The sequence below is a fragment of the Artibeus jamaicensis genome, unplaced genomic scaffold (assembly GCF_021234435.1).
Source record: "Artibeus jamaicensis isolate MK-2021 breed Jamaican fruit bat unplaced genomic scaffold, CSHL_Jam_final scaffold_474, whole genome shotgun sequence".
NCBI classification, from domain to species: domain Eukaryota; kingdom Metazoa; phylum Chordata; class Mammalia; order Chiroptera; family Phyllostomidae; genus Artibeus; species Artibeus jamaicensis.
The window spans coordinates 25370781-25393128 of NW_026522046.1; the positions used below are offsets into that span (position 1 = coordinate 25370781).

The 22348-nt window shown below is 39.6% G+C and overlaps 1 protein-coding gene across 1 annotated transcript in view; it reads right to left on the bottom strand.

Annotated features, from left to right (window-relative positions):
* The window catches only part of LOC119035119 (schwannomin-interacting protein 1), a 643607-nt gene that overhangs the window by 581569 nt on the left and 39690 nt on the right, over nt 1-22348 (bottom strand). The window lies entirely within an intron of this gene.

Here is a 22348-nt window from a genome sequence, read left to right on the forward strand (position 1 = left end):
AGCCTCAGTTGCCCATAGGTAACTGTTTACTAAAAAAAACCTTTCACTGGCTTCCTTAACTTCCATCCTTCATTTACCTACTTTCCTACCAGTACTTCTCGGAATCACTTCCCCCAAAAAACTATTTTTACTCAAAGTGAGTTTGGCTCAGGTTTTATTTCAGGGAAAATTCTCCAGTGCATGCAATCAACAACCACTTCTGTGGAAGAAGAGATGAGCAATCACCTAAGTTTAAAGAATCAGGAAGTAGGTAATAGTAGGGAGGATGGGGTGTCAGTGGGTAGGACACACGGTCATTTTAGGCAAATGGGACAAGAGTAAGAAAAAGAGACAAAGAGAATCTTCTGGTGAATAAAGGGCATTGTGATGGCTGGAATATATTCAATAACAGGAGTGGAGGAGCAGGGAGGGATGATTTAGGAGAGGTACAGAAGGGCGCATCTCCCTGTCCTGTGGGGGTTCCCTAAAGAGCCTTGTTTTTCTCCTGGAGGTTGCAAAGCTTGGTGTCAAATGAGGCATAAGAACAATAGGATCAGAAGAGTAAATCCTCTCAATCCAACTTGAGTAAAGGTCACAATGAATGAGAATAAATGTTGACTCTAGTCTCCCAAACAATGCTTACAGCATAAGATGGTACTGACATTTTCAAAACCTGCATTAAAAGGAAAAACACTTGCCCTCACTGGCATAGCTCAGTGGATTGAGCATGGGTCTGTGAACCAAAGGATCACTGGTTTGATTTCCAGTCAGGGCACACGCCTGCGTTACAGGCCAGGCCCCCAGTAGGGGGTGTGTGAGAGGCAACCACACATTGATGGGTCTCTCCCTCTTTTTCTCCTTCCCTTCCCCTCTCTCTAAAAATAAATAAATAAAATCTTGGAAAAAAAGGAAGCACACTTTCTCAGGAATATTACATTCCCATTACAGTTCTCCATTTTCTCCTTTACCTGGAGAAGTCTAAGAATTAACCACCAAACAGCCTCTTAATGTTTTGCTAATATAACCCCACCCAGTAGCACCCAGGAGCAATCTGGAATAGAAAAAAAATAAAAAAAGGTTTATTTTTCAAACCCCAGCAAAAAAGATGCTGCCTGTGAATCTGTACAATAGAAGGCTGCTCACATCCAATATCTGAAGGAGCTACCGTTGGTATGAATAATTCAAAAACAGTTCCAGACAAATGATCCTGGGATTATATGGAAATAGAGAAAACCTCCAGAGTCCGCCACTCCTTTTATTAAAGCCTGGTTCACACCGAACACTGTTTTCTCTGCGGTTATTTCTACGACAAATGAGCAGTCAGTAAGGCAGAATCTCTCCACAATCATGCCGACATGGGAGCCAGGCGTCATTTTGATCTTCTATTCATTTTCACCTTGTAAATTATTAACTAATGTGGATTGGGTATAAATTAAAAGTAATCAAATTAGTCTTCATTTGTTTATATTAATTATTTAGTAGGCTCACAAGCTTCATTATAAACCATACAGAAGGATGCGTCTTCCCCTAAATATTTGTGCTTGCTGCACAGATCTGACACAATTAACCTCCAGAGGTGCCATCCACAAATTAAATAAAACAGAGCTTTGGTGGCTTAGGTCATGCGGCTGGCATCAGGCTCCACCCTGACTTGGTTAATTACGGCATTGCTGCCAAAATGTGTTAGCACCGTCTGAAGGAGCGGGTGCTGTATATTTGAATTTCCCTGAGAGCTGAAATTTTACTTAACCTTTGAAAAAACCCACCTTAAATAAAGGTACTTGTAAGAAAAAACCCTCTTTTGTAATCACTTTTTGCTCTCAGTGTGTTGATAAAGCCATCAGGCAGAGGTGATGTGACAACGTCAAAAAGAATGACTTGGATGGCAAGGGAACCCTTGATGAAAAATTTCACTATGCTTAGGAAAAGGCAGTGTCTATGAGAGTAAACAGGGCTTCTCTGTTTGGGTGTGTTCAGGTTAACGGATCACTGCTAGAAGGATGTCAGTGTGCAAGAGCCATCTGACAGAATGCCCTACAGAGTTTCTCGAGAATATCCCAAATGGAGATTTTACTTTGTAAATAAACAAATTGAAAACTGACATCAGGAAATTATATCAGGGATATCTGTTTATTCTTCATGACAGTGAACAAGTTTGTTATTTAGTACCTGATCTTTCAAAATATTCAACACGAAAGCATAATTGTATGGGGAAATTGGGGCAAAGGGAAAATAAAGATGGAAAATACAAAGTGGTCATAAGATCTCACCTAAGCCCTCAAATCTGGCTGTGAGCTTTGTAACAGCCAACAATATATAGGTGAACACTACTTTTAAGACTACTTAGTCATTAGTTAAGATTCATAGAACCCATGGGAAATAAGAACAGAAAGTGGAGAATAAAGAAAATATAACAATACAGCAAGGTAACCTAATTTTCCTGAAGTCAAATGCCATTCAACTTTAGTTCAACAAATGAATACAGCAGAATGTATCGAATGCTGAACCTTCTAGGTGCCTGAATCACCTGGAAGCCTTGGGCAGGCAGAATTCACTGGGACTCACCCCCAGAGATTCCGATTAAGTAGATTTGGAGTGGGGCCCAAGAATTTGCATTTTGAGCAAGTTCCCAGATCCCGTTGATGCTGCTGGCTCAGGGCCACAGTTTGGGGCCCACTGGTATAAACAGATTTCACAGTTTTGCAGTTCTCACACTATGGTTAGTATCCTTAGAAACTTTATGCCAGAGCCTTTTTAGTAAGTTTCAGAGAGAGAGATTCAGATGTCAAAATTATGTAGACAAGACAGAATGTATATATTGGTTATCTTGGAATAAACCAACATAGCTAATATAAAATTCAATAACAGTAGTTATTTTGTAATATTAATTATGTTACTTCTTACTCCATAACCTCCCCCTCCCCAATCTAACCTTCACTGAAAAGAAAGAAAAGTTGCTGAAGTTTGGACTGACATTTGTCTAGGATCACCAAACCATTCTGCAGCACGTTTCAAGATCTAGGTCAAGTCAGTCCTCTCAGAAGAGTATAAGGTTCTGAGAAAGAGGAGATACATCTACAGAACTGACGCATGTTCTTTGGAGGTCTTGTATGTTCTGTCCTGAGGTGAGAAGATAACCTGTCATTCTGCCTCAAGACACCATGGAGAAGGGGAAGGACAAAGCTGGTGACCGAGAAGAAAAGTGCTGGGCACTGGCTGATCAGACGCTTTACAACCTGCTGCAAACAATAGTCTTTTTGCCTTAATGAATATTTTATTTTTTAATTATATTTTATTGATTATGCTATTATGGCTGTCCTGATTTCCCCTTCCCCCCATCTACCCAGCACCCCCAACTCTCTCAGGCAATGAATCATACATATAGGTTCTTCGGCTGCTCCGTTTCCTACACTGTACGTTACATCCCCATGGCTATTCTGAAAGTGCCTATTTGTACTTAATCCCTTCAACTCTTCACTCTTCTCCTGCCCCTCCCTTCCATCTGGCAGCCATCAAAACACTCTCTGTATCCATGATTTTGACTCTGCTGCTCTTGTTCATTTAGTTTGTTTTTCAGATTCAATTGTTGGTAGATTTGTATTTTTTGGCATTTTATTGTTCATAGTTTTAATCTTCTTATTCTTATTTTCTTAGTTGCTTATGTCCATTTCATTTAGCTCTTTTTCTGGAATTTTTATCTGTTCTTTGGGCCATGTTTCTGTGTGTTCTCACTTTGCAAGCCTCCCTCTGTTTTCTTTCTGTGTATGAGGTGGAGCTGCTCTGACTCCCTGTCTTGGTTGCCCTAATGTAGTAGGTGTTCCGTGGGGTCCAGTGGCACAGCCTCCCCTAACACCCAAGCTGATACTAGAGGTATGCCCTTCATGTGGGCTGAGTACATCCTCCTCTTGTACTTGTGCCTTGATTGCTGTTGGCTGGTCAATGAAAGGGATTTACCCAGGCAAGGCAGCCGCAAGGACTGGCTGTGACCGCTGACCCCCAACTTCTGTCCTCCGTGGAGGATCAGCTGTGCAGGGGCAGGGTGGTGGTGCTCCGATGCAGTCTGTAGCTGTCCTCTGGGTGCACAGGCTCTGGGATTTCCTGGGTGGTTCAGGCCAAGGGCAGCCCCCACCTGTGTTTATATAACTCAGCCCCCTGACTGTGTTATAAAGCAGTCTTAGATGGCTGCTGCTTGTGCTGGGTTTGGAGATGCCCCGTCGAAGCCAAGCTGTGAATCTAGTCTGGCTGCCGCTAGTGCCAGGCCTGTGGCTCACTGAGGCTGGCTATTGCTTGTTTGATAGGATTTAGGAAGTTGTGAAACATCAGCCAAAAACAGCCATTCATATGGAAAAGCAGCTTGGGTGGGCCCATAAAGTGGGTGGGGCAGAGTCTCTGGGGATATCCAAGATGGGTCAAATAGAGTTAACCAAGTTGATAGAGTCTCAAATATGGCACCAGCTTCCTGGCTCTGTGGCGGGGAGGTGTAGAAAAGGGACAATGGCCTCTGCTCCCCTTGACACCAGACAATTCAGTCTCTCCCGGTATACCACTGGTGCCTTTCAAGCTGCTATCCTGGTGCTGAAGCTCAGAGGGAGTGAGTCCGAATAGGTGAGTCCATGTGCAGGTTCTTTAAGAGGAACTGCTTTGGGCTGTAGAAGTTTCTTCCACCAACTCAGTCTTCACTGGTTTTTGCAGCCAGAAGCTGTGGGGACTTATGTTCCTGGCACTGGAATCCTGGGCTTTGGGGTCCAGTGTGTGGCTGGGACTCCTCATTCCCGTAATATCCCTCCCAAATTTTTATCCACCACAGGTGGGTGAGGGGCCAGCCTGTTCTGCATCCATGCCCCTCCTACCAGCTTGGATGGATGTGGTCTCTTTAATTCCATAGTTGTCAGACTTCCATTCAACTAGATTTCTGACAGTTCTGAGTGATGGTTTTTCTATATTTTAGTTGTAATTTTGATGTGCTTGCACAAAGAGGTGAGCCATGTCTGCCTACACTGCCATCTTGACTGGAAGTCCCTTAATGAATATTTTAAACTCAGCCCAAATTCCAGGAGCAAGTAATTAAATCACACCTCTTTCCACCAAATAAGCACTTCTGTATGTTCTCCCATTCTTAAATTAAAGGAGCTCAAATGGAACCTCATTTTGCTATGACTCCAGTAAAAATTAGCACACATTCTACACTGACATATTAAAAAGAAATTACACAAACTTGAAAAATAAATAGAATTTTCTCAAGACTAAATCCTTGCACTGAATGAGGAGTATGTATTAGTTAATTCAGAGATGCTGAAAAACTCTGTATGGAAATGAAGAACATAGAGTTTGTTTATTTATTTTATTTTAAAAACTGACATTTTTAATTATTTATGATCATTTTTCAAAGTGTATTTTTAATAGTAATGAAGTCTTAGGAAGCTAGCCCACCTGACAGCCCTTGACTATTTAATTTTGGCTGAAAAATGTGATGTAATCAAAAAGTTCTTGGAGAGAATTATATAGCTTATGAATTCATAAAGTTAGAATTAACATATTTCTTTTATGTCTAAGGCATTTATTTATACACCATAAAATATATTTTAAAACATCATGTTCTTTCCAATTCTAATATCATGTTTTCAAAAAATGTTTGGCTTAGAAATTGGTTTGTTCTGACAGATGAGAAATCTCAAGTCCCAAAAAGTTAAATGACTTGTCCAAGGTTAAACACAGACTAAGTGTCAGAGCCAGATTCAAATCATGACAGTACTACTGATTCGTACCCCTCTCTGTCAATGGTACCAATCCCATGTGGGGGCACAGTTAAGGGAGGGTTGTATTATGAAGTGAAGCAGTGGAACTTGAGTCCCTTAATTCTTTCATATGGCTGAAATCTAAAGCCTCCAAATCTACAGCCTTCAAATCTAAAGTTCCACATATTTATTTCCAAAGCCTTCACAACCTCACCTCTGCCCAAACCAGTGACATCAATTTGCCATATCCTCAACCTAGAGCTAATACCATGCTAATCTGAGCTCCTGCCTTCCAACAGCTACTAATGTAAGTGAATAATTAAGTGTTCCTATTAATGCAAACATCATCAATCTCCAAGGCCAATGTAATCAACCCTTTCCAATCACTATTGAGTGAATTTCCATCATCTTTTTCCCCTCTATCTACCTCCTATTGAGATCCTACTTGCCCTTAATTTTCTCCCAAATGTCTCCTTCATGTAGCCTTGCTTGAGGTGGAAATAGCTACTCAATGGCTCTGATGATTATATTCTACATTATGAGGGTTGTGAGTCTAAACTCTGCACCCCATCCATGGTTATAATCACATTGAAGACTGACTCTTCTTAGCTGTGCATCCCACATATATCTTGCAAGTAGTTAATGCCCAATAAATATCTTTTAAATGTATGAATATTTCCTAAACTTATAAATATATATGAAACCCAGTATAAATGGTATATATTTGTTGAATGAAAGAGTAGATGAAAAGTTTGAGAAATTAATAAATAAATGGCAAACATACAAAAATAGATTGAATCATCTACCTTTTCCCCAGATAAGCCTTTCTCCTATGATTTCAAAAAAACATTTAATAAAACATAACCTTGAGAACTATTTCAAAAATCAAAATGTTTCCTGTCACAAAAATATCTTTTACAATCCATTCACTTTTCCAATTCCTAGAGAAAAACATCTTTGGAAACTTTCAAGGTTACTTATGATAGATTTTGCTACCTATGTAACAAAAGCACATAATTGCTCCTTCTCAGATGTGAACGGATGGCCTGTGATCACTCTGGATGAATTAATAGTAAATTGAAAAGAAGACATGACTCTAAACTATGAGTATGAAGGGGCCATACATGCCCCCACAGCCCTGCACACCTTTTTCTTGGTCTGACCAGCTTCTCCACCATTCTCCTCAACACACTCTTTCCTCGTCCTCATTTTCTATCTATATTGGTATAAAATCACCATAGCAACAATCTGAACTACATCAATTCAGCTACCATTTTCTGGATGTTACAGCCTTGTTCAGAGGTCAAATTTCAAAGAAAGCAAAAGACTGAAGCTCCTGACAGATAAAGGAGGCAGAATTTTCTGCTAACCTAAATAACAGCAATGAAAGGAACCAGAAGGTGATCTCATCACTTCCAGCTCAGAGTGAGACAGCTGAAGAAAAAAAAAGAGGAAAGAAGAATGCAATCACTGAATCTATGAGCAGTACTGGCAGAAAAGGTGGAAATGACTCAAGCAAATTAAAAGAGTAGGAACATTTTCCTTCTTTGCAATGAGGCCATTCATTTTTTTATATCCAAATTCTTTAAGGATAAAAGAAATTTCCTTTAATGATAAAAGCCATTTTATGTTCTCATGTAGGTAGTGAGATTATCTTTTTCTATCCCCAAAAAGATATCAAGATCTTGCAAAATTGTGCCTATTGTATACACTATGATTATAGATACAGCAGTGTGTGTGTGTTTGGACAGAATACAGCAGAAAGGTTGAAAAATGAACTGGAAGTCAAAAGAGATCCAGGAATTATTTGTGGCTCAGTCATTCACCCAGCAATGCAACCAGAAAGAGGCCATGTAGCTTCTCTGGTCTTCAATTTGTTCATCAGTGAATTAAGACTCATAACCTTACAGAGTCATGTGGGGACTCGTGACATGGTGTGCATGGGAGGATTTGTACACGATAACACTGCTTCATCTGTGGTCAGTATTAGAGATTCTCATGATTCTTAAATCCTGCCGAAGGTTTGCCAGCTATTTTACAATGCATACACAAATCTTCAAGTCCAGTGTGATTGCACATAACTGAAAACTCTTCAGCAAACTATTTTGCATAATCAAAGTAACAGTGAAGGCTCGAAGGCTTGGGTTCTAGTGTTGGATCTGCAAGTGAATAAATGTTCGATCCTGTGTGGGACACATCACCTAGGGGAGCACTGATTTCCTCTCTGATACCTAGTACACCCCCTGGATCCAACGTTCCTGTAGAACACAGTAAGTAAGAACTAGTTAGAATTTTGAAGTGAGCTCTTGTTCCTATTTATTTTAAAGATAATTATTTAGCTGTGGAGTTTCACAGCCTTCTTCCTTTCCTCTGAGCTGTAAAAACCACTCACCGGGTCCTGTTAGCTTCCCCTGGCCACCCCTTTCCCTGCTTCTCTGAGAACAGTCACCTGTGTCCATGGAGTGCTTGTGAGGAGGAGCAAACGTAATGAGGCATCACGCAGGACAGCTCAATGAAAGGAAGCGGAACTGTGTGATAAAGACAAAGGTCAGGCGAGATGAGAAAGGAGACTTCTGGGATAAGAGTCAGATGCCAGTAGAAGGTGCAGGCTATTAAAGAATAGAGAGAATCCTAAGAATCTGTGTGGAGAAGCACTTTGTTTCTTTAAATGAAAGAAATGTAAGTGTTTCATTTAGGCCCTGCTTCCTTAAGTGTAGCCCTGCTCTGAACCACATGAGTCACAGCTTTGTAGGCATTGTCAACAGACGCTGTGAGTGACTGTTCATACCTCACTACTGACTGTGTCACAGTGAGATGGTGACATCAGTGTTTGCCCCAAAAGCATTAATTTCCTCTCTCAACAGTCAATGTATGGGTATGACTAGGTAAGTCTGATGGTTAAAACATACAGTAACATAGCCAAAACCATTTGTTTAAATGTGATCAAATCTTGTATTTTTATAGACATCATTTTGGGCACAAGGATGGCAAACACAGAGCCACTTAAAATACTGAAACCTAATATATGTCAGTCACAGAAACATATATCAAAATGTATTGTATATACACACACTTATAGCCTGAAGCCTGATAGGGTCCTATAATTCATCTATATGAATTATATATTATATATTAAGTATATATATGAATTATAGGACCCTCTCAGGCTATATGTCTATCCTTTTAAAAAATCTGTTTTAATGATAAAATCATTAAAACTAAAAGAAGACTCAATGAAATAGGTAAAAGTTAATGTACATTTTTGGCCATCATTTGCCAATACAGTTGAAAAATCAAATAAAAGTGCTGCCCCCCAAGTGCATGGCCTTTGGGTGACAACCACTCCTCTAGCATATTCCATCATCAATATCTACACAGTACCACCGGCTCCATGGCAGCCCTTGGGGAATGGGTGCCTGCTGTGAAGAACACGAGACCCCATGTTCTCCCGCCGGTGCCAAGAACAAGCAGTGTTCACCTCTGAATGATTCTTGGGAACTTTCTGGAAATAGATTGAACAATGATCAGTTCAATTAACAACCATAGATTTCTGACTAAGACCACAAACAAAAATAAAATTGAGTCAAATATTTGTCCTGCATTTCAAGGAACTGTGACGGCCAACTGTTGGAATGGAGGAAAGGGAATAACAACATAGGTAGACTCTACAGAGGCAAACTGCGAGGAAGCGATTGCTCCCTGCCCCCAGTCACTCAAACCAACTGAAGAATAGTCAGACTAAAGGAGGACACTAAAGCTTTTTATGTCACCAGCAACAACACAGAGGTCCAACTGAAGTTGACTAAATTATATGCATATTCTAATATGTCAGCATAAACAATTTGTTCCATAAAAGTAGATAAATTCATAACTTAATATATAATTAAACCTGAGGATATAGGATATCTAAGTAATTCTATTAGGGTCTATGACAGTACTTCCCATGTAGTGAGATGATCAGCTGATTTGGAAAAAAATATGGTTTAGTAATATGGTTAGTAATTAAGAATACTAACTTATTTATCAAGATCATATATCTACTTGTAAAGAGAATTTAGTAAAATACCAATTTTCAATTTTAACTATCTAAAAAAGATTTATTGTGCTTTTATAATATTTAAGAGAATATCTTTTACTTTCTTGGCTAATCAAAAGTTTCTCAAAGCAACATGGGCTCTATTGAAATGATATAAGCAACTTCACTGCCCTATTTATAATCATAATTACATATGGAATATTCTTCTTGATTGTCAACATTCTAAAGAGTTATTAGCCCTCCAATGGTTTCTCATTAATTTTAATACACAGATAAAAATCCTTAACATGGCCTACCAGGACCTCTGGGATCTGTCCCTGCTCACCTCACCAATATCATTGTCCGACCCCTGCCCCTCACGTGATGCCTGGACTTCCAGGTATCCCAACCTGACATCGCTCATGCTTTCCTCCTTGCGTGGGACCTTCTCTCCCATATTCCCATATTGTGTCCGCTTCATCACTGAGACTATACATAGTCAATACTATTTTAAATGCAATTTCCTTACAGAAGTCCTCCTGGACCCCCAGATGAGATCAGGTTCCTATTGGGAGACAGTCCTTCCTGGGCCTCTGGTGTTCCCACGTGTCTTGTTAAATGGGTCAAGATCGCACAGCGCCGACCACCCTTCCACCCAAGCCATTTCTCAGGATTATTTATGCAGCTAGCAGTCTTGAAAGGTGAGGCTGTGTGCCCTCTAGACAAAAATCAGGCTTTCTTACTGCTTGCTATAAAAAGTGATGGACCTTTGACCTTGGGCTTCTCAGCTGCAGAACAAATCTATTGGGTACAGAGCATCCATCTGGGCCTTACCACATTGTCTCCTGGGACTTGGGGTCAACAGAACCCTGCTGATGCTTATGCTGCTATGAGTAAATAACTGGTTTGGTTTGATCCATTAAGTCTCATGTTTACTTTGGAAAACTATGGGTGATAGCAGGTTTACTCTCCTTGCCATTCTCCGTGAGGCTGGGCTACTCCATGACAGTCCTCTATTATTCTTTCCCATGGCACCAGGTGTCTCTTCCTCTCATATAGTAAAATGGTTATTGGATTGATATCTACTTTTTTACGTAGACTCTGAGATGAGGTCAGGGACTCTGTTTCATTTACTGTTTTATCTTTAACCTTTGATACTGTACCTGGCTCTTCATGGCCACTCAACTATATGTTTGCTGACAGAATACATGGATTCAATGATGGTGATAGAACACACTTATTGGGTGTCTCCATGAGCATGTGTTTCATGCATACATTTCATCACATCAAATCTATGAGTAGTGCTATGGGTTAAACTATGTAGCCCCTCCCCTAAATATGTTCGAGTCCTAACCCCTGGAACCTATGAATGCAATCTTATTTGGAATTAGGGTCTAATTAGATGTAATCAGCTTGAAATGAAGTTATAATTAATTAGGGCGGGAACTAGTCCAATATGACTTGTGTTTCTATAAAAAGAAGAGAAGAGGCATAAAAACATGAAAGCAGAGTACATGTGATGACAAAGGCAAAGTTTGAAGGGCTAGAGCAGCAAGCCAGGGACTGCCAAAGGTCTCCAGCAAACCACTGAAGCGAAGAGGAGGAAAGGAGGGACTCCCGCTGCAGGTTCCAGAGGGACCATGGCCCTGCTGACATTTTGATTTTAGACTCCTAGGCTTCAGAAATGTGAGAGAATAAATTTTGGTTAAGCTACTAGTTTGATGTACTTTGTTCTGGCAATCCCAGGAAACTGATACAGGTAGGAACTACAATTCTCATTTTACAGATGAAAAAAACTGAGGCACAGGGCTATAAAACAACACGCCTAATGTTTCCCAGTTCGTGTGTGCCTGAGTCAACACAGAAGTGTAAGCACTTTTCATTCTCAGCCTGCACTCGCGGCCCCTGCACGATCCCACTCCTGTGTTGAACGCTTTCTTTCACATCCCATGCTTTGCTCATAGGTGTCTTTATGGAAACTACCTGATGATTTAGCAATATAGACATATGACAAAGTTTAAACCAGGTGATCACATATGTAAGATCATGTGTGTAAATAGTACTATTCAAAAACCGGAGGTTTGTAACAAGCCAAGTGTGTGACTCACAGACCTTTGCACGCAGCCTCTTTACTGCAGACCACCCACAGCTGTTCGTCCCTGGGCCTTCCTTTCCTACTCCTGGGGCTGCTGGGCAGTGGAAGAGTCACTAGACTTGGAGTCAGAAGATGTTTGTTGTCCTTCTTTAAAAAATTTACAGTGAAACTATTCTGTGTAATGCTATAAATAGTACATATTTTCATTATTCGTTTGTCAAAACCCACAGAATGTACAATACCAAGCATGAACTGTAATGTAAACTATAGCCTCTGGGTGATTGGTAATGATGAGTTAATGCAGGTTCCTAAGTTGTTCCAAATATACCTCTCTGCTAGGCTGTTGACAGTGGGGGAGGCTCTGTGTGTGCAGGAAGGGGCAGGGGAAATTGTACTTTCCATTCAATATTTCCATGAACCAAAAACTGTTCTAAAAGATACAGCCTATGAGAGGGTATGATATGATATGATATATGACATTTTCATTAGTAAAACAAGCATAATACTGCATTCTGTATCCAATGTTCACACAATCTGTGACACAGACATAGGAGAGTATTGAGTGCAGGGCCTAGTACAGACTGTAAGTTCTCATTGGCAGGTGCTTCAAGTGTAGGTGAGTGAATGAACCTCTTCTTTCTACTGGACTGCCCCACAATGGGTATCTCTGCCCACTGCCGCTGGGTTCCCGAGGTCCTTAGCAAACCCATAGAATGTTTCTCCTGCTGGTGTTTGCAGCAGTTGTCCCAATGGTTGGCAACCTGTTATCCCTGGGCTGCTGAGCAGGGTCAGCCAGCCAAGCAGGACTTTGGAAAGTGGACTTCGGCCTGAAGGGAAGTGCAGAGACTTTATGAAGGGAAATCATTTAGTAGCTTAACAGTAATGGCATGTAAATGATACCAGAAAAAATGTCCATGACACAGGAGTGAGAATTTGGAACACAAGTCATACAGTTTCACGGTAAAAGATCTAATAATGTGCCATCCAAGCTGTATTTATATGTTTTTTCCAAGTAAAGTTGTATTTATATACAGCCCTATAAAAAAGAAATAAACACAAAAATAGCTAATTCATTTATTTTTTAATTGTTACTTCAGGGCCAAAGTGTTGACAGAACTAACTTAGGATTCACTTTTTTATCCATGTATCTGTTAAATAAAAATCCAACCTTCTTACCCTGGCTGGGTGGCTCAGTTAGTTGAGCCTCATCCTGTACACCAAAAGGTTGTAGGTTCCATCCCTGACCAGGGCACATACCTAAGGTTGCAGGTTCAAATCCCAGTCAGGGTGGGAACTAGAAGCAACCTACTGGTATTTCTCTCTCTCTCTCTCTCCTTCCCTTCCTCAGTCCCTCCCTCTCCCTCTAAAATCAAGGAGCTTGTCCTCCAGTGAGGATTAAAAAAATCCAGCATTTTTTCTAAGCAGAGCCCAAGGAATAAAAAGTGTGCCTTGATTTCATATTGTTTCCTCACTCAGAAAAATTCATTTTATAAAGCTACGAATGAAAATGTATAGTTTACTTAAATGTTTGCTTTTTAAAGAAATAAAGCATTGTTTCAAAGTACCAGAGTAAAGATCATTGTTAATTCTAGGCTAAGTGACAAACAAATCTTAGGTCTTGTTTGTAGGATCTCATTGTTAGAAGCAAATAACTGCTTTTCATATAAAAATGTATCACTATTTTATGAAGAAATCTCCAAATTACAGTGATACCTCAGTACTCATCAGTTCCAGAACTTTTCAAACCTGGTACTCATTGCATTTAGATGAGAAAAAGTATTTCATCAATCAGCCCTTGCTCTATGCTCACCTCACTTCCCAGAATGTGCATGAATTGCAATGCCACCAAAAAGAGAAAATGCTTCACCAACTGCCATTCTTGCTTGCCATTCATTGGAATGAATTACCAATAAGTACATAGGTACCACTGTACTTATTAAAGAGCACTATAAATAAATATGTATGCAAAATAAAAAATGAAATATCAAGTCAAGAATATCAACCCCAAACATAATAGGGAATAGTCTCATCTGAAAACACTGGGCACACACATCAGGTAAGCTCAGATGCTAGGTGTGAAGAAATATAACGTGGGCATAAACATAGCCACTCAATCAAGTAATGCACATACCACCTCGACGTGGGGCCCATGCACAGGACCAGTATCTCCCACTCAGTCAGTTATTGGTTAAGCCCCAACCCAGCACCACTGCCTAGTTATCTGAGACTGCATTTTTGACTCAATACAGGTAGGTCTAAGCACAGAGTATTTAGAACAAAAGTTTTATTTTGAAAGAAATCTAGAAGAAAAAGCACAGAATTTTTATATAGATAAACAGAGGCTTGAATTCTGATTTTACTGTTATTAACGATGAACCATTGAATCATGTAATTTTTCTAAATTTCAGAGGTTTTCACCTATGAAAAGAATAATAGTATCACCAACTCCAAAGTGTTATTATGAGAATGAAGTTTCATATGAGAAGGGTCAAATTCCTGGCAGGTTTCTGAGAATATTTAGAAGACCCATCCCTCCTGCCCAAGGATTATAATTACATTTACTTCCCAAAACTGTGGTGAAGATAGTAAATGAAATGCTGTTCTTGAAATTAATCTCTAAGTTTCAAAGATCCCTGTAAACATTGTGAATTTTGATATAGATGAAGACAAAATATACAGAAATACAGAGGATTATGTTGGAATGACGAGAGTCCTATGCTCATTTGTTTTGCTTTTAAAATTTCTTTTAAATTTTTGTAAGATTAACAAACCTTCATTTTTTTAAAAGTGTTACTATACTTTTTATTTTGGGAGCATTAGAGATAAAAAATGACTTTTCAAAGTACAGTCATTTGTTATTGATTTTAGAATCTTGTCGTTTATAAAACAGGCTCTAATAAGCTCACAACTTAATCCAAAGAGATCAGGTATATGGTCTTGGGACTTAATTAGAAGTAAACTTCCCCTCTCCCCCCACCCCATTCATATGTTGAAACCTAAACCCCAATGTGATAGTATTTGAAGGTGGGGCCTTTGGGAGGTGATTAGGTTATAAGAATAGGGCCCTCATAAATGGGCATCATTCTTATAACCTAATAAGAATGGGTTAATGGGTTATAAAAGAGATGTCCTTCCACCATGGGAGGGTGCAGAGAGCAGACAATTGTCAATGAAGAAGCAGATGCTCACCAGAAATCGAATCTGCCTGCATCACGATCTTAAGACTTCCCAGGCTCCATAACTATAAGTAGTAAATGTTTGTTGTTTATAAGCTACCAATCATTGGTATTTTGTTATAGAAGCCTAAATGGACTAAGTCAGTTAACAAGTCAAAAGTAAAAACCACTAAAATTACAGATTTATTTCATGAATGTAATTAAAATGCTAAGGGAAAGAAACTATCTCCAAATTGTTGTTTAATAATTTTAAAGGCATTATTGTCCTACAATGAATCTGATAAAAATCTGAAAATTCAAGGTAACAGTTCAAAAGACAGATCTTTAGGAATGGTTCATAGATTGCTACATGAAGTGTAAAGGTCAGATCACTGGCTGTGGAATATTCTTTAATAATCTTTGTAACCTTCACTCATAAAGAAGTATGGAGGTCACATCAATATCTCTATGAATTATTTTTCAACAATAAGTAAACATGAGTCATGGGACAGATTTTCTGATGCTTACTGAATTCCTTAATACCAGTGGTTGCCAGCACCACCCAGCACAGAAACATTCTGAGTTTCTGTGCTGTTGATTCACACCATGCTGTAGACCTCATGACTACTTGATGGTAACACATCTCAAGTTAAGTCACAGTCCTGCTCTGTCCTTCTTGGATTAAATGGTCTTTTGCCTCAGATGAAATACTCACATTTTTGCCCATAAAAGTGACTGAGTGGAGCACACAAAAACTCAACCTACAAAAACTAGATGTGGCCATGAAAAATGTCAAATTCAATTCATAGTAAAATTTTTCCCACAGAGATACAGCAATTTACTGCTCTGTTTGTGTTTGGGGAGGTTCCTCAAATTCTGTGGACTGTACTGTGTTATCTATAAAATATTCAATAAATAGATTGTTGGTCATTGTTTTTTTCCCCTCAAACGTGCTGCTTACTAAGTTTACCTAACAGCATTTTGGGCTGCCAAAATGTCCCATGTGGCAGGAATTGCTAGCTAAATTTCCCCCTTTTCCTAGCCACATAGATCACGGTTCTCAAACTCCTTTGGTGTAGCCTGTGAAAGTGAGAATTGATGGACATTCCTCCAAGCTTAGCCTATACAACCTCCTTTGCCTGACCTTCCATAATCTCCCCATGGCTTTATGCAGATAAACATAGTGATGGAAAAAGCTGTGTGTTAGAGTCAATAAAGCCACAGGATGGAAGGAGCCTGGATCCCAGCATCACTGCATCTGTGGGAGAAACGCCTGACCGGGAATGTCTGCATTATCCTGTTGTGTCAAGAAGAAATACTCACTCTGTTAACTTTCTGAGACTTTGTTTCAGCAGCTAGCCATGCTGTCTCAACCACACAGTCCAAAGGTATTTCCTGCATGGGGCTGCATATTGAGGTAAGTCACAACATCTTTCTATGTCTAGAGGACATCCAGAAAGGAAAGCAGAGTTATGAGGAGACAAGAGACAGAGATCAAGTAAATGTCACAAGAAATGTCATTTATCCCTCACAAAGGAGAAGCACCAAATTAAGGAAGTATGAGTTGAAAGATGGCTGCCATTAGCAAAACTGCCAAAGGCATAAGAACAAGCACTGATTGTATTGGCTTCAGATAATTCCTAGAAGACAGTTTCTTTTGTTTGTTTGTTTGTTTTGTTTTGTTTTGTTTTGCCAGAGTTCCTGTGCCCATGAGAACAAGCCAACTGTCCTAGAAGTGTAATTATTCTAGGGCTTCATTTGCGATAATGTGGCCAAACATCTTCCCAAGTGGGTTTGCCTCAGTAACTAAAATCCCTGTAATTCTTACAATCATGTAAATGCAATCTGTGTGGATAACAAATAAGGTCTTTAACATCATTATCAGGTCTGAATTCCTGAGTTCTGTTGCTTCAGAAGAACAGTTGCCCAATTGCTTGTAGGGACTTGAGGGAATGGAAGGAGGTGAGGGCAATTTCTGCTGGGGGCAGGGGCAGTGGGGCCTCATCTTCTGAGTGGGCAACTGCCAAGAAAGGCAAGTTCAGGTATGTCACTTTCTGGGGAAATGCTAGTCATCTGGGTGCTAGTAAGCCTCTGCTGAAAGTCCCAGGAAAAACAGAAAAGAACACTGAAATAAGAAAGTATAAGCTTTTTTGCAGAAGTGTGGTTCTGGTCACTCCAGATTTGCTCTATGACTCTCTGGATAAGCAGAACTGTTGTACACTGCTAACCAAAAAAACTGATTCGATTAATGCAAATGCATAGATTCTTAGCATTCTCTGTGCATTGAACAGACTTTAAGTTTGCTCCCCCATAATTCTCAGCTCCCAGTGTTCACACTTTTGTGTAATCATCTCCCTTTGAGTGTGGAAGGGACTTATGACTTGCTTCTAATTTATAGAATGTGGCAAAGATAATCAGATTTCATCCTCCATTTCATGTCATATATAAGACTATCTTCCTACCAGCCTTACTCTAGAGACTCTCCCTACTGACTTGATCAAGTAAGCAGACATACTAGGAAAGCCAGCATGGTAAGAAACTCAAGACAGCCTCTAGGAATACTGGGCAACCTCTCAAAGCCAAGGGAAGCCTCCAGCTGACAGCTGGCAAGGAGGCGAGGCCCTCTGTCTTGTTCTACAATCACAAGAAAATAAATTCTGCCAACAACTTGAAAGTGCTGAGAAGTACCTTTTCCCCTAGGTGAGGGTCCAGAAGAGGACACAGCCTGTCTGACACTTTGCTGCCTGGGACACCCAAAGCAGAGGACCCATTTAAATGACGTCTTGCATCTTGACTCACAAACATCTTAAGATAATAAATGTGTTGTTTTAAGCTGCTAAGTGTATGCAATTTGTTACACAGCAATAGATAGCTGATACACTGTATTAACAGAAATAGTAACCACAATTCCCACTAGACAACACCATTCTAGCAAACTATAAAATGTTTTTTCCTATGTCCCTAGTCATCTTCTGGACATATTTTAAGTCCCTCAAAGTTCCCATGTATTTTGATACTCTTAGAGGCCTCAGCCCACATCACATAAATAATATCAATGACACCCATATCAAATGTTAAATACAATTTTCTCTGAAGGAAAATAAAAATAAACATAAATCTTTTAAATTTACAATTTTACCTTGAAAATTATTTGGCTTAAAATTTCATTTAATTTAGAATGTCAGTGATTTCATGGCAATTACCATGCATGCTTGGGGACATGTAAAAGGAGAACATCTCATCTTCAAGTTTTTTACAATATAATGAAATTTTCATACATACTAGGGTGAACATTTAATGAAGTTGCCATGAAGTTATTTTTAGGAGATGCTTAATGAAATATTTATTAATTGTATTTTTGAAACATTCTCTCAGCATTTTGGAGCCAATTTTTTTTTTTTTGGTAGATCTCAGTCTGTTTTGTTTTCCCCTAAGAAACTAAGAAAGGCCAGTGATACCTGATGTATAAAAGGCTCTGTTTGCCTTGCATGTGTCTCTTCTTTTTTTATTAGTTACAATTTTTCACATAAGCAAATGCCTTGAATAGGTCAAAGATGTTATTAAAGAAAATGAAAAGACTAAACGGACGCACACACACAGACGTACAGAGAGCTGAAGGCAGATGATAGTCTTCAGAGATTGTTAGCAGAAAACAAGAACAAGGAAAGCAAGTGTATGTGTATGCACACACATACACCAGAATTTTTGTCTAAATTTTACACTGAGACTCATGTGCAACAGCATTCTCAAGCTTCTGTTTTTCTTTGCAAAAGAGCCTTTGAAAATGGAGACTTTCTGTATATTCAAGGCCCTGAGGTTAATAGCAACCTTAGACTGTGTTTTTGAATTTACTATCCTAAAAACTAGAAATGACATCTTTCCAATGAACAAGTCAGTTCCTGACTGTGAACCTCAGTGCCTGTGGGTAAGTAGCAACTGACTGGGAGTTAGTAAGGCCCCTTCCATCTCTGAAATCCCAGGAATCGAAGCATCCGAAGTCAGAAAATGGACTCGAATGAGACCCTGAAAATTAGCAATCATATTGGTCTCTGGCTGTGCAACTTCATTATTCTTTCTCCTCCTAAAAATTGTATAACAAAAATAATTTTTAATTGCCAAAAGATATTCATAAAACTAACTGTATTCACTTAATCATTTAAGGGAAGAAGAAACATCTAACCAGAAAGGTTTTCAAATGGCAGCATCTTAATCCATGCCTGGATATCATGGGGGAAGGGGATAGATTCTTAAAAGATTTTTCTCCAAGTCATGTACCTAATCACCAAGAATTTGAAAAGACTGGGTACCCATCTGCCATGAGCGATGCTGAGATTGTATAAAAAAGGGAAGCTGAAGTATGTGACCCTCAGGTTGCTTCCAGTTGTGAGTCTGAATCTTAAAAGCAACAACAAAATTTTCTCAACTCTAAAGCAGGCTATAAAAATTCCAGGAAAAGATAGGCTAACTAGCACTGATCTTTAGCACTTAATACAAAAACTATAGTTTACAAACCAGGGTGGCGACGAGGGCCTGGGGGTTCGCTGGGAGGTCAGGCAGAGGATACCCTGTGACAGCATCACCTCTGTGTGGGGAGTCACTAAACACACAAGAAACTCACTCTGATTCTTGTGTGTTTACTGTAAAAGGGTGCATTTGACATAAGCCACAAGGAATAAGAGGCAGTTACTCTGCACAAAAATGAAGCAAGACAATGTAGACAAATGAGAGCCTAAGAACACTTGTTTATCATTATGTGCCAGATCCAAGATTAAATAATGCTCATTTATGTTTAAATGCAATTCCTTCCCACCTGTACCAGTTGGAATTTCAGCAGGAATAATAATCAGTGCAGCTGGTTTAAAGGAACAGACCTGAATGAAAGTACAGAGGAAGAGACAGGATTAAAGGAACAAATAAGGGCTGGCTAGGCACCCAGGGACTAGCAGCTGTGGGAAGCTGTCACCACCTCCAGGAAAGGATAGTGTTGCTGGAGCCCAGAAGGAACTGGAATTGTGTGGGTGTGTTGGGGAGGGAGTGGGGGAGGTGGGGTGCTCTCCAGGATGCTGAGCTCAAGGAAAGACACGTTCCTTGCCAGAAAGTAGGCACTGAAGCTAGAGAGAGCAAAGAAGTGCCATGCCTCTCTTTCCCATCACTGCCTGATCTGTCAGTGCCTCCCACTGGACAACTCAACTGGTAGCCACCTGGCAAAGCAGGCTGGATGAAGCATGGATAGGGACCAGACACCCAGGGTGCAGAGCAAGGGAGAGAAGGTTTTGGGCAGGGAAGAAGGGGGCATAGACAGTAACCAGAACACAACTTTAAGGGAGATCTATGTATGAAATAGAAACTCCTTGTTTGTCATGTCAGGAAACTGAGGCTCAGACTAAAGTTCTTGTTCCTGGTCACATTACCAACACAGAGTATCTGAGCAGGGACTTATACCCCTGGGACTGGTTCCAACTATGTGTTTATTCCTCTGTGCTACATACATTTGTGGGTCCTTTGCTATATGCCAACTCTGTCATACATTGCACTTTATCTGTTCCCCAGAATAACCCCGAGGGGTAAGAAAGTTAGACTTTAGTTCTATTCTGCAGATGAAGGAGCTAAAGATCAAAGAAGCAATTAACACTTTTCTTCTAAAAGGTGGGCGATAATTAATGGCTTTGATCAAACGGGAGAAAGAAATAGGCAATAGAGGGTAGGGGCTGCCTGGTAACTAAGTTAGCAAAATAGAAAAGATTAAGCATCGATTGATAATATTCAAAGTTAAATGAGAGAGGAACTAATAGTTATTTGTTATGACAATCTTTGTTAAGATTTCCTATGTCTTTCATCATTCTAAATTTTATTTTTCCCTAAGAATTTATAAACAAAGGTAATAGTTAACATCTAGCTGAGTGCTGCTATTTGAATGGCATGACTTCTAAAAGAAGATCACCCAGTAGAGCTGGGAACTACATAATTTTTAAGGTATGATGCAAAACTGTTTTCTATTTTAAATCTTTGTTAGTTAACAATATGGAAAGGATTACTAAATGGAAAGGTAGGAGGGATTTACTTATTTTTTTTAAAAAAAGATCTTCAAAAGTATGACTTTTGCTTTTTAAAAAAAAGCTACTGCTGTTACTTTTAAATAAAAGTGGATCAGAATAAATTATGTTCTGGTCCTGCTTTTGTATGTTATCTGAAAACAGGCCCCATTTAACTAAAGGTATGTATCTCAAAGAGGTTCATCTAGCCTTGCTCACTGTTGTATATGACCCTGGCACTTCCTGGCATATAGTAAGTGTTCTATAAATTTGAATTAAATAAATATACAGCTAAGGAGATACTGTGTTTCAAATTCTCTGCACCAGAGAATGTACACAAAGTACATATATGAGGTTGGTCCAGAAGGTATCCAGCCATGTAACATGAAGGAGATTGAAAAAGATACAAACTACAAGAAACCTTGTATATAGGACAATGATGCCTCAGTCCCCTTCAAAGTAGGTACATTGAAGCCTTGCACAGTTCCAATCTTCATCTGCTGCCCTGTTGTAATTTCCTGAATCTCATCAACGGTCTGAAATCTCTTCCCTTTCAAAGGTGATTTGAGTTTTGAAGAAGCCAGAAGTCACATGGCACCAAATCTGGGTTGTTAGGGGGACTGAGTGACCTGGGTGATTTGATGTTTCACTAAAAAACTGAACAAGACATGATGCATGAATGGACGCATTGTTGTGATGAAGCTGCCAATCATCAGCTGCCCACAGCTGCAGACTTCTGAATCATCCCAATAGTTTCTGCAGAGGAATGTCCAAGCTTAAAGCAAAATTTGATGTAGATTCATTGCTCTACTAACTCAATCATTTTGAATGTGACAGCCACACAGTACACATGCTCACTCAATGGCATCCACCACCTCCACTGACCAGTACAGTGAAGTTGTCATTGTTCATACATGCACATTCCAGTCCACTCTCCTTGGCTGCCAGGTTATATCAATGTCATACAAACCATTCTTGTTATATTAACAATGGCTGGACTTTTTCCAGACAGATCTCATATTTCATCCTCACCTCAACCCTGTGAGGTTAACTTTATTATCACTCCCATTTTATAGATTAGGAAACTGAGTTTACTCAGCTAGTATTTGGTGTAGCCAGGGCACCCTCATGTCCAACAATGTCTAATGTAATGTCACTTCTGCTCCTTCTTCCCCTCAAAGATCTTGGTATGACAGATTTAAATCTGTATCTTTAAAAGTCAAGGCTCTTCCTAAAACTTCTGCCAATTCCCAGGCACTTGCGTTCCATCATGTACTGTTTCTGCGTGGCCTCGGTTTTAAAGGCGACGGTGAGCAGCAGCATCGTGTCTTAAAGAC